This window comes from Triticum aestivum, chromosome 4A (genome assembly GCF_018294505.1).
Source record: "Triticum aestivum cultivar Chinese Spring chromosome 4A, IWGSC CS RefSeq v2.1, whole genome shotgun sequence".
Lineage (NCBI taxonomy): Eukaryota > Viridiplantae > Streptophyta > Magnoliopsida > Poales > Poaceae > Triticum > Triticum aestivum.
The window spans coordinates 345639418-345651280 of record NC_057803.1 but is presented as its reverse complement, the minus strand read 5'-3'; the positions used below and the strand labels follow the sequence as shown (position 1 = coordinate 345651280).

At 38.4% G+C, this 11863-nt stretch overlaps 1 long non-coding RNA gene across 15 annotated transcripts; it reads left to right on the top strand.

Annotated features, from left to right (window-relative positions):
• Positions 1-5336: 5336 nt before the first annotated feature.
• LOC123086076 (uncharacterized) lies at positions 5337-9811 on the top strand. 15 transcript variants are annotated; one of them, XR_006440379.1, is made up of 9 exons: positions 5337-5589; positions 5689-5761; positions 5862-5972; positions 6082-6259; positions 6772-6992; positions 7187-8009; positions 8296-8385; positions 9202-9354; positions 9448-9811. It is a non-coding gene; the product is annotated as an uncharacterized lncRNA (long non-coding RNA). The 15 variants fall into 15 exon arrangements; XR_006440373.1 differs by having other exon boundaries at positions 6082-6188; positions 6772-8009; XR_006440366.1 differs by lacking the exon at positions 6772-6992.
• The last annotated feature ends 2052 nt before the right edge of the window (positions 9812-11863 follow it).

Here is an 11863-nt window from a genome sequence, read left to right as displayed (position 1 = left end):
ATTACCTCATTTCGAAAAAGTTTGGGAAGAGAACACAGTTGGGTTATGCTTGAATGTAAGTAGTTCACGATCACTTCGTGATCATTACTAGTTTGCGACCGCTTGCGTAGTTTCTCATCTTATTCTTGTACACGTAAGTTAGCCACCATACAATACTTACTGTTGCTGCTACCTCACCACTTATCCATTTCATACCCATTAAGCTTTGCTAGTCTTGATACCCATGATAATGGGATTGCTGAGTCCTCGTGGCTCACATATTACTACAATAACAGGTGCAGGTACAAGTAATGCGATGATCTGACAAGAGAGTGATGCATGTTTGTTTGGGGTTCTTTTGCTTCTTCTTTGATCAAGGGATAGGTTTCGGGTCGGGAGCCTGGGATTAGTAGGGTGGATGTCGTTCTTCTTTTTCATTTGATTTCGTCCGTAGTCGGATCCTGCTCTTATGTATCATGATTTCTATGTATTGATGAACTGTTGTATTGATGTTGTAGCTTGTGTTGGGTGTAAGCCTTTATCTTGTATTCTCATCTATTCAGTAAATGGTATGTTGTAATGAAATCTACCTTGCTATGCGCTTGAAATGCAGTTGTGCCCAATCGTGAGTTCATCACGTGATTGGGATAGAATCACATCTGGGGCGCTACAAGTCTCTCGCTAGTACTGGGTGTCGTCAAACTACTCTCACCACAAAGACTATAGAAGCGTTTTCAATGTTGGCATCCTCTGGTATTCTGGAACTAAAATGATAAACACTATGACAAGAACACCTTGGAGCTCAACTCCCCGGGACACTGCTACAATGCCTAAATGTCAGGAGGCACCAAGACAGAATCCCCGTCACAATGGTATCGCAACGATCCAACAATACCCACGTGATCTTAAAAATTGAGTGAAAAAGGATAGAAGAGTGGAGAAAACACCTACTTCACGAGTCCTCACTAGAGCGACGAAGGGGATGGGGAGTAAAAAGAATTCCTACTCTCCGATATAACTAGACTCAAAATAGTTTTCTTCTAGACTCAACAATGGTAGTGGTCAATCAAGGGGGCTCCTAAGGTCAGTGAGGCTCTGATACCAACTTGTAGCACCCAAGATGCGATTCTATCCCAATCACTTGATGAACTCATGATTGGGGTACAACCGCATTTCAAGCGCATAGCTAGGTGGATATCATTACAACATACCATGTACTAAATAGATGAGAATACAAGATAAAGGCTTACCCTCGCCACAAGCTACAACATCAATACACCAGTTCATCAATACATAGCAATCATCATACAGAAGAGTAGGATCCGACTACAAATGAAATCAAACGAAAAAGAAGAATGACATCCACCCTGCTAATCCCAGGCTCCCAACCCGGAACCTATCCCTTGATCAAAGAAGAAGGAAAAGAACTCCAAAAAGCATGGATCGCTCTCTCATCAAATCATCACATTACATGTACCTACATCACGGGTATCAAGCTAGCAAAGCTTAATGGGTATGGAATGGATAAGTGGTGAGGTAGCAGAAGCACTAAGCATTATATGGTGGCTAACTTACGTGTACAAGAATAAGATGAGAAACTACGCAAACAGTCGCAAACTAGTAGTGATCAAGAAGTGATCATGAAGTACTTATGTTCAAGCATAACTCAACTATGTTCTCTTCCTGAACTTTGTCGATAAGAGACAATCACGGTTTACACACGCGGTTGGTGTATTTTAATTCGGATCTGGTGTCAAGTTCTCTACAACCGGACATTAAAAACTCCCATCTGCCACACAACTGCGGGCACGGCTCTCAAAAGTTTAAACCCTGCAGGGGTGTCCCAACTTAGTCCATCACAAACTCTCACGATCAATGGAGGAAAATCCTACTCCTGAAACAACCCGATCATGCTCGGAATCCCGGTTCACAAGACATTTCAAGAATGGTAAAAAAACTAGCAAGACCACCCGATGTGCCGACAAAACCCGATAGGAGCCGCACGTATCTTGTTCTTAGGGAACAATGGTTGGGCAAGACACCAGGTTGGCTGAGACCCTGGTTGCCCAGGGAGCGCCGGACATCACCCGTTTTGGACCAACACTCATGAGGAGCACTGGCCCGGGGGGTTGATTAAGAGACCTCAGAGGCCGGTAGGTCCCTATGCAAGTTTTTAGTTGTTATTAGGCAAATGGTAATACCAATGTTGGACCTTGCTGGAAGAGTTTTATTCAAAGCAAACTGTCAAGGGGGCCCCATAATCCCCAACCATGTTAGGAATGCAAAATCAAGGAACATAACACCGGTATAACAGAAACTAGGGCAAGAAGAGTGGAACAAAACACCAGGCAAAAGGCGAGCCTTCCACCCTTTACCAAGTATATAGATGCATTAATTAAATAACAGATATTGTGATATCCCATGATATCCATGTCCCAACATGGAACAACCTGCAACTAGCAATGCTATAAGAGGGGCAGAGCAAAGCGGTAACATAGCCAAACAATGGTTTGCTAGGATGGTGGAAAAGGTTAGAGGCTAACATGGCAAATTGAGAGGCTTGATAAACAAGGGGTAGGTAGCGTGACATAGTGATAGCATCGAGACAACTACCATAGCAAAGATAGTAGTGAGATCCAAGGTAACGGTCATCTTGCCTGAAATCCCGCTAGGAAGAAGATCGAATCCATGAAAAAGACGAACGGGCATAGTCGAACGAATCCTCACATTCGTAACATCTCCGAAACTATTGAGAGGAAGCACAACGGGACAGAAGAAAACAACACGGTAAACCAACAAGCTTAATCATGGCATGATGCACAATAAAGTATGATGAATGTCCGGTTTAATGAGGCATGGCATGGCAAAGTGCAACAAACAAAACTACAAGTTAAGTGGAGCTCAATATGCAACGAGTTGTTGATACGTCCATTTTGCATCATGCTTTTCAATGACTGAGGTTATAGTTTTTTGGTTCTCAATAAGGTTTCTGATTCATACTTTTGCATTGCGAATAGATCATCACTTGAACATAAGTAATCATATGACAATATCTATGTATGTTGCTGTTATGAGAATAATCATGATGCCCTCGTGTCCGTATTTTATTTTTATCGACGCCTCTACCTCTAAACATGGGGACATATTTATTATTATCGGCTTTCGCTTGAGGACAAGCGAGGTCTAAGCTTGGGGGAGTTGATACGTCCATTTTGCATCTTGCTTTTATATCGATATTCATTGCATTATGGGTTGTTATTTCACATTATGTCACAATACTTATGGCTATTCTCTCTTATTTTACAAGGATTACATAAGGAGGGAGAATGCCGGCAGCTGGAATTCTGGGCGGGAAAAGGAGCAAATATTAGAGACCTATTCTGCACAACTCCAAAAGTCCTGAAACTCCACGGAATACCTTATAATAAATAATGAAAAATCCTCGCCAAAGATGAAGACCAGGGGACCCACACCCTTTCCACGAGGGTGGGGTGCACCCCCCTAGGGTGCGCCCCCTACCTCATGGGCCCCCTAGTGGCTCTTCGATGACCATCTTCTGCTATATGAAGTCTTTCATCGAGAAAAAACAAGAAGCAACCTTTCGGGACAAAACTCCGCTACCACGAGGCGGAACCTTGGCGGAACCAATCTAGGGCTCCGGCAGAGCTGTTCTGCCGGGGAAACTTCCCTCCCGGGTGGGGAAATCATCGCCATCGTCATCACCAGTGCTCCTCTCATCGGGAGAGGGCAATCTCCATCAACATCTTCATCAGCACCATCTCATCTCAAAACCCCAGTTCATCTCTTGTATCCAATTATTGTCTCCAAGTCCGGGATTGGTGCTAGTAGGTTGCTAGTAGTGTTAATTACTCCTTGTAGTTGATGCTAGTTGGTTTAATTGGTGGAAGATCATATGTTCAGATCCTTTATGCATATTATTACCCCTCTGATTATGAACATGAATATGCTTTGTGATTAGTTATGTTTGTTCCTGAGGACAAGGGAGAAGTCTTGCTCTTAGTAGTCATGTGAATTTGGTATTCGTTCGATATTTTCATGAGATGTATGTTGTCTAGCCTCTAGTGGTGTTATGTGAACGTCGACTACATAACACTTCACCTTTATTTGGGCCTAGAGGAAGGCATTGGGAAGTAATAAGTAGATGATGGGTTGCTAGAGTGACAGAAGCTTAAACCCTAGTTTATGCGTTGCTTCGTAAGGGGCTGATTTGGATCCATATGTTTCATGCTATGGTTAGGTTTACCTTAATACTTTTGTTGTAGTTGCGGATGCTTGCAATAGAGGTTAATCATAAGTGGGATGCTTGTTCAATTAAGAACAGCACCCAAGCACCGGTCCACCCACATGTCAAATTATCAATGTACCGAACACGAATCATATGAACATGATGAAAACTAGCTTGACGATATTCCCATGTGTCCTCGGGAGCGCTTTTCCTTATATAAGAGTTTGTCCAGGCTTGTCCTTTGCTACAAAAAGGATTGGGCCACCTTGCTGCACTTTATTTACTTTTGTTACTTGTTGGTCGTTAGAAATTATCTTATCACAAAACTCTCTGTTACCACTTATTTCAGTACTTGCAGAGAATACCTTGCTGAAAACCGCTTATCATTTCCTTCTGCTCCTCGTTGGGTTCGACACTCTTACTTATCGAAAGGACTACGATAGATCCCCTATACTTGTGGGTCATCAAGACTCTTTTCTGGCGCTATTACTGGGGAGTGAAGCGCCTTTGGTAGGTGGAATTTGGTAAGGAAAAATTTATATAGTGTGTTGAAATTTACTGTCACTTGTTACTATGGAAAGTAATCCTCTGAGGGGCTTGTTCAGGGTATCTTCACCCCGACCAGTAGAGCAAAGAGTTGCTCCTCAACCTACTGAACCTATTGAAAATGAAATTCATTATGAGTATCCTTCGGGTATGATAGAAAAACTGCTAGCTAATCCTTTTACAGGAGATGGAACAAAGCATCCTGATGAACACCTAATATATGTGGATGAAGTTTGTGGATTATTTAAGCTTGCAGGTATACCCGATGATGTTGCTAAGAAGAAGGTCTTCCCTTTATCTTTGAAGGGAGATGCATTGACATGGTATAGGCTATGTGATGATACGAGATCATGGAACTATAGAAGATTGAAATTGGAATTTCATCAAAAGTATTACCCTATGCATCTTGTTCATCGTGACCGCAATTATATCTATACCTATACTAATTACAGACTCCCAAGTAATTACCATGTTAATCAGAAATTAGGAGTCGTCTATCTTGTGGGGCTGAGTTATAACGGTTTAGATTAGCTAACAAAAGAAAAAACAATAGATGACAGAATAATCAGATTCTAATCTCAATATGAAAAGTATTCTACCGTCCCTTCCTTTTTTCCCTCTCCCCACGATGGAAAGTATTCCATCCATCCATCTCTTTCCCCCATGGAAAACCAAATATCTTGTCCACGGTCCCTTCCTCTCCAATCTTTCCCTCTCAAATCTCTCTACCCTAGAAACCAAACTAATACAGAGCAAGCGCGGCGATGGATCTAAAAAACATACGGGGCCATGGATCTAGCGTTCCTGATCTAGATCAGGTTCGTTCCTCAATCTATTTTGCATTTTTTTGCTAATTTATCATCCAAAATATTAATTTGGATTTAGATTTAATAGTTTTGCATCTCTATTTTGATCAGGTTGTCCTCGAATTCACCCTAATCACGATTTGGATCAAATCCTCAATCTTTTGAAGTACAATTTCTGGATCAGGTTCGTTCCTCAATCTATTTTGCAATTTTTTTGCTGATTTGTTATCCAAAATATTAATTTGGATTCGGATTTAATTGTTTTGCATCTCTATTTTGATCAGGTTTTCCTCGAATTCATCCTAATCACGATTTGGATCAAACCCTCAATCTTTTGAAGTACAATTTCTGGATGCCTTATGGAGATCGGACCGGAGCACAACTATGCCCATCAGGTGTACTTATAATTAATATATCTCTTGACTATATGCGACTACCTCGGGATTCACAAGTCGTCTAACGCCCTAGCCTGGTTTCCCGGCCACATCTCTCATGGGAGTATAGGCAGCCCTTGCACAAGAGATGCCGGAGAAGCGGGAGTAACCCCATCGCATGTAGCCCAGTATGTGTGGCATCCAAGAAGCTGCTTCGATCGCAGACTACATGCTCAGGTCCATGGCATAGCATATACATCATGTACGTCATGGATGCATGCATAAAAGTGAGCTAGGACGTCAGACAGGTTAGTATTCATTGGTGTAATCATATGCCGTGATAAACTGGTTAATGCAAGTTAGCAAACCGTCTGAGGAAAAATAGACAACTGATGGGATCTCAAAGATTGAAGATACTGTGATTCAGATTGAGCGAGTACATCAAAAGGAATTAAATGAGTACAAATACCGTGATTCCTAATATTTACAACTCTTGGAATATACAAGATAGAAAATTTTAATTTTAGACAACGGGGTGAGAAGGTCAACAATATTAATGTGGATTCTTTCTGTCGTGTTGTCATAGTAACATCAACAACTGTCTGATATTTGATTTTTGTGTATTTCATATTAAAAGGATGTAAGTATTGTTATATGCATATATTTATTTTATAGGAAAGTTAATATCAGGTGCATACAGAGTAGTCGATGTTATCTATAGGTGCATACAGAGTAGTCGTTGTCATCTGTAGGTGCAAACAGAGTTTATCTGGATTTGAATATCATCAGCTAATCGTGTCCCTTTACTTCTACTATGAAGATGGGGTGAAACATAAATTGATTTGCAAACAGGGGAAAGAGAGACCAAAGTAAAGATTTCACAGCTCCTATGGAGATGAGGTGCCAATTTGCTGTATGAAAAAGCATAATCTGGAGGAATACCAATTGTAGCACTAAATTATTATATGCACTGAACACCGAGCAGAACTCTATTGAAGAATGAAGATGCATGCTCTTAGCTTATTTCCTTGGAATAATGATGTACGATGCTTCCATTTGATTTTGATTTGTTGTAAACATATAGATACAAATCAATACGTTAATAGCAAATCCATATGCCATGGAATATAATTTATGTTTGTAGATGCTCTATGTTAGGAGCTCCTTCTAATTAAAAAGTTGTTGAGTAAAGCCAACAGATGAGTAACTTCTAGATTATAATTTTTTTATTCCAGGTTAAATCTAACAAGAGACATCACCAACCAAAAACCTAACAACTCATCAACTTAGTTATAATGCTATCCTAACTGTTAAGAGACATAATAACTAAAGAAGATACAAATTCTCATTGGGATGAGCTCTACAAACAGCTGGTACATGACAATGTATGTGTGCTGGAATGAGAAACTCACACACTTCGAAAGGTACGGCCTCTGATGCTATGGACTCTGATGTTATAGAAGCTATGATTTGTGATGCTAATCTTGCATGTTCAGACCTGCTACGATCGAATTTGCTCAAATTATTTTGTGGTGTATTAAATAACATGCCCTTTTGTAGTTTGTATTTGCTGACATATATAAAATTTCATTTGGGCCATTCGTTACAGTACTTCAATTATGTGTTCTTGAGCAACGATTAATACATTAATACCGAGGGAGTCCTCTATCCAGTGATTTTGTCGTACGTAATATTATCTTACACAAGTTACTATCAATGGTATAATTTGATCAGTGTTGTATTCAGTTAGAAAGGAATTTCTTTTCAGTGACTACCCTTCCAAATTTTGTACCAATTATAGTTGTCTTTTGTAAATATATTTCTCTAAATATTTTACTTCATGATCAGTGGTCTAGCTGGCACAATTCTCTAATATATTATATAAATCATTTTAACTTTTCAAAGTGACCGGATTCTATATAGATTGTTGGTTATTGTGTGCTATAGTTGTCTTAGTAGTGCTCGCACTCATTAATGGATGATTGTTTTTACAGACCTCTCCTTCAAAACTTTTTTAATATGGTGATGAAATTCCGAAGAACAATTCTTATGCCCATGGTATGACCTGGTAATTTCCTTAGTAAGGAGATTCTCCTTATCAGTAGTGAAATCTTAGGTTGTCTCTAAAATAGAAAGAAGAAACACATGATGGTGCTGCATAGGACCTCTCAGCTTTCCTTTTTGGGAAAATTTATTAGGTGGCATACATGTATCAAACTTATAAGACATAAGTAATATTTGTCTGCTTCTTTTTGTACCTGATTCAGAATTATGAACGCATTAAATAAATTGTATTTTTTGGACATGGAATATCTCAACTAAGAGCCTTTCACAAAATATGCAGGGCACTGAGTAATGAGTAATGCAAGCTCGGGTCTTGGTAGTGGGATAAATGGAAAATCATATCGATTAATAACTAAATACAAAACTAAATGTAAGTTTCTATGATTTCCATGTTTGCAATCTCTTCCTGATTTTTAGTCGTATAAGCTCACAAAAAGGATGCACATAGAGTCCAATAGTTCAGTCATCTGACTACACACATGCCTTATATTTTATGCAAAAAACAAGCATAAGAAAATAATTGAGGTGAATGCACCAAAAGAAATGAGATGTCATATTTTTTTGGCTTATTACTACCTCACCTTATAGAAAAGTTAAAAATTTATAGTAACTTTAGTGTCCATTCTTTTTACAATCCAGTGGCCACAAAATGTTTGTTCCTCTATTCGGTTCTTACATTTCATGTTTTATGTTACATTTTTCTGTACTAATATTTTTTTGTTATTTTTTTGGATTATTTGCCAATCTAAATAAGTTAGGTAACACAATATACAATTTAAGACTCTTTGTGGTACAGTGTATTCATCTATGAACCATTGAAAATTCTAATTGTTCATTAATTTTTTATCCTATTTTGGGAAGAGATAAAAATGCCTTTTGTGTGTTTTCTTTCATTACTATAATTGTGATTTGATGTACCTCTGAATTTGGATCATTTTTCTTAGCATTTAGTATGACAAAATTTACATTCTTCTTAAGTAAACCGAAATTTGCATGTTTCCTTTCGATTGGTTCAAGAGACTGATATAATAATTTAGTTTATATATCTAAATATTGTGTATATAATAAATGATTTTAGTACCTTTATCTTTAGGTGTTGTACAAAATGCTAGGACTTGCAAATAGATGGGTTGACGATTATCGTCTATGATGCTTATGTTCTTATGATTGATCTATCTGGTAACAGTTGCAGGTTGGCCGGTGAGCGCTGGCACCAACCAGAGGATGCATTGGCGCACAGAGAAGTGCTAGTTCATGCCGATGAGCGATGATTGTCAATGGAGATTACATGTGGCTGCGGAAGCATAAAAAGCATGGTGATAAGAAAGGATTGATCAGGGTAAAGTACTAGCATTGAAGTTTTTGTATTGGATCTTAATTTATTTGCTTTTTAGTAGATATATCCTTGATTCTTGAAGAGAATTTTGTGCAGTTTGTATTGTCTGACGCATTTGTGCAAGAACCAAGTAATTGCTACAGTGCCAGTTAGGTTGCTCTGGGAGGACTTCTTTCTGCCATAAGGATTAAAGCACCTTGATTGATTCATGGAGGACGCACCAAACAAGGATTATTTACTACTGGATCTACCGGCCAGAAAAACAGAGCACACGCCCGTGATTGCCCAAGTCCGGAAGGGACAAGGCCACTATGTAATATATATCCCAGTTAGCTCCAACACTTAAGTTCCTGTGCCTCCTGATGTTATTCACTAACTAGACTTAGGAATGTGAGAAACGTCATTTTGTAATATGCCTTGCTGGAGCAAGATTGAATTGCTGGACCAAGGTCTACATCTATATTCCCTTATGTTTTTCACTTACGTCCTTTTTTTCCACCCATTTTTATGGCATTCCGAGCAAAAGAAAAAAGCGAGGATGCTTTTAAATTACAAGCAAGAAAAATGTATTGACAGTATCCGTGGCTTATTTCTTCTTTGCTACCCAGATTTTGCTGCATCCAACATGACAACCCCAAAACATGATCAATGCATGCTAAACCAAATATACAAAGCCGCTGCTTGCAAGACATGATGTATACAAACACGTTGATTTATCAGTCTATTTTTGTTTGTGGGTGTAATTATGGTTTTGTTGTTGTACTCGACAACTATGTTATTCTCACCTGTCTGCCTTCATGTTGTTAATTAAGATTTCACCCATTCTTAATTACTTTCATGCCCCTTATCAACAACATTTTCCTAAAACTACAAACCGAATCCATATAATCTCGCCTCTCACAACCTTTCCTTTCACGTACATTGTTGTCATAGAAAAACAGTTCTGAAATAAATAGTTTGGTTCCTCCAAATTTTGTAGCTCATAAAACTGTAATGTGGAGAGTAAGTCAATAGAAATCATTATTGAAAGCATCATGGTAGGCATGGGTGCATGAACACTTTAATTGGTAACTTGGAAATTCTATATGTTATATGTAATCTCTACATGCTTACCTTGCAATAGTGCCACTATCAGCTATAAAGCGACACATTACATCTAATGATTTTTATCAGCCTCTTCTCTTATCTACCAACATTTCTCAATGATATACATCCCCCAAAAATATATTATTTTATATTTACAATCCAAAATTCATGATGTATTTAAATTCAAAATAACTTTGCAAATGAATATTTAATTATAATAATATAAACTTTATTGTGCTTAAGTGTAACCTAGAGTGGATAGCCCGTGCATCTGCACGGGTTGACGACTAGTATATATAATTTTTGGCCTCATGAAGGAGAAAGCATCGCTCAAGCTTGGGGGAGGCTTAAATCAATGTTATATTCATGCCCCAATCATGAGCTCCCAAGAGAAACAATTCTTCAAAAAATTTATGCTCGGCTTTCTGAAAATAATCGCACCATGCTCGATACTTCTTGTGGTGGCTCTTTTATGATGAAGACTATTGGATTTAGATGGGATTTATTGGATAGAATTAAACGCAACTCTGAAGATTGGGATCTCGACAAAGGTAAGGAGTCAGGTATGACACCTAAGTTTGATTGTGTTAAATCGTTTATGGATACCGATATTTTCCGTAAGTTTAGCACTAAATATGGACTTGATTCTGAGATAGTAGCTTCTTTCTGTGAATCTTTTGCTACTTTTGTTGATCTCCCTAAGTAGAAGTGGTTTAAATATCATCCTCCCATAGAAGTAAAAGTAGTTGCACCAATTAAAGTTGAAGAAAAGACTGTCACTTATAATGATCCTATTGTTCCTACTTGTTATGTTGAGAAACCACCTTTCCCTGTTAGGATAAAGGATCATGCTAAAGCTTCAACTGTGGTTCATAAAAGCAATATTAAAACATATACACCTCCTGAGCAAGTTAAAGTAGAACCTAATATTGCTATTGTTAAAGATCTCTTGTCTGATAATATTGATGGGCATGTTATTTAGTTCTATGGTGAAACTGCTAGAATTGCTAAACCTTGTGCTAAAGGTAAACATAGACCTGTGGTAGGCGTGCTTGTTATTTCTGTTAAAATAGGAGAACATTGTTATCATGGCTTATGTGATATGGGTGCTAGTGCTAGTGTTATACCTTATGACTCGTATAAAGAAATCAAGCATGAAATTGCACCTGCTGAGTTAGAAGATATTGATGTCACAATTAAACTTGCTAATAGAGATACTATTTCAGCAGTGGGAATTGTTAGAGATGTTGAAGTCTTGTGCGGGAAAACTAAATATCCTGCTGATTTTCTTGTTCTTAGTTCCCACAAGATAGCTTTTGTCCCATTATATTTGGTAGACCCTTCTTGAACACTGTTAATGCTAAGATAGACTGCGAAAAGAATGTTGTTACTATTGGCTTGGATGATATGACTCATGAATTTAATT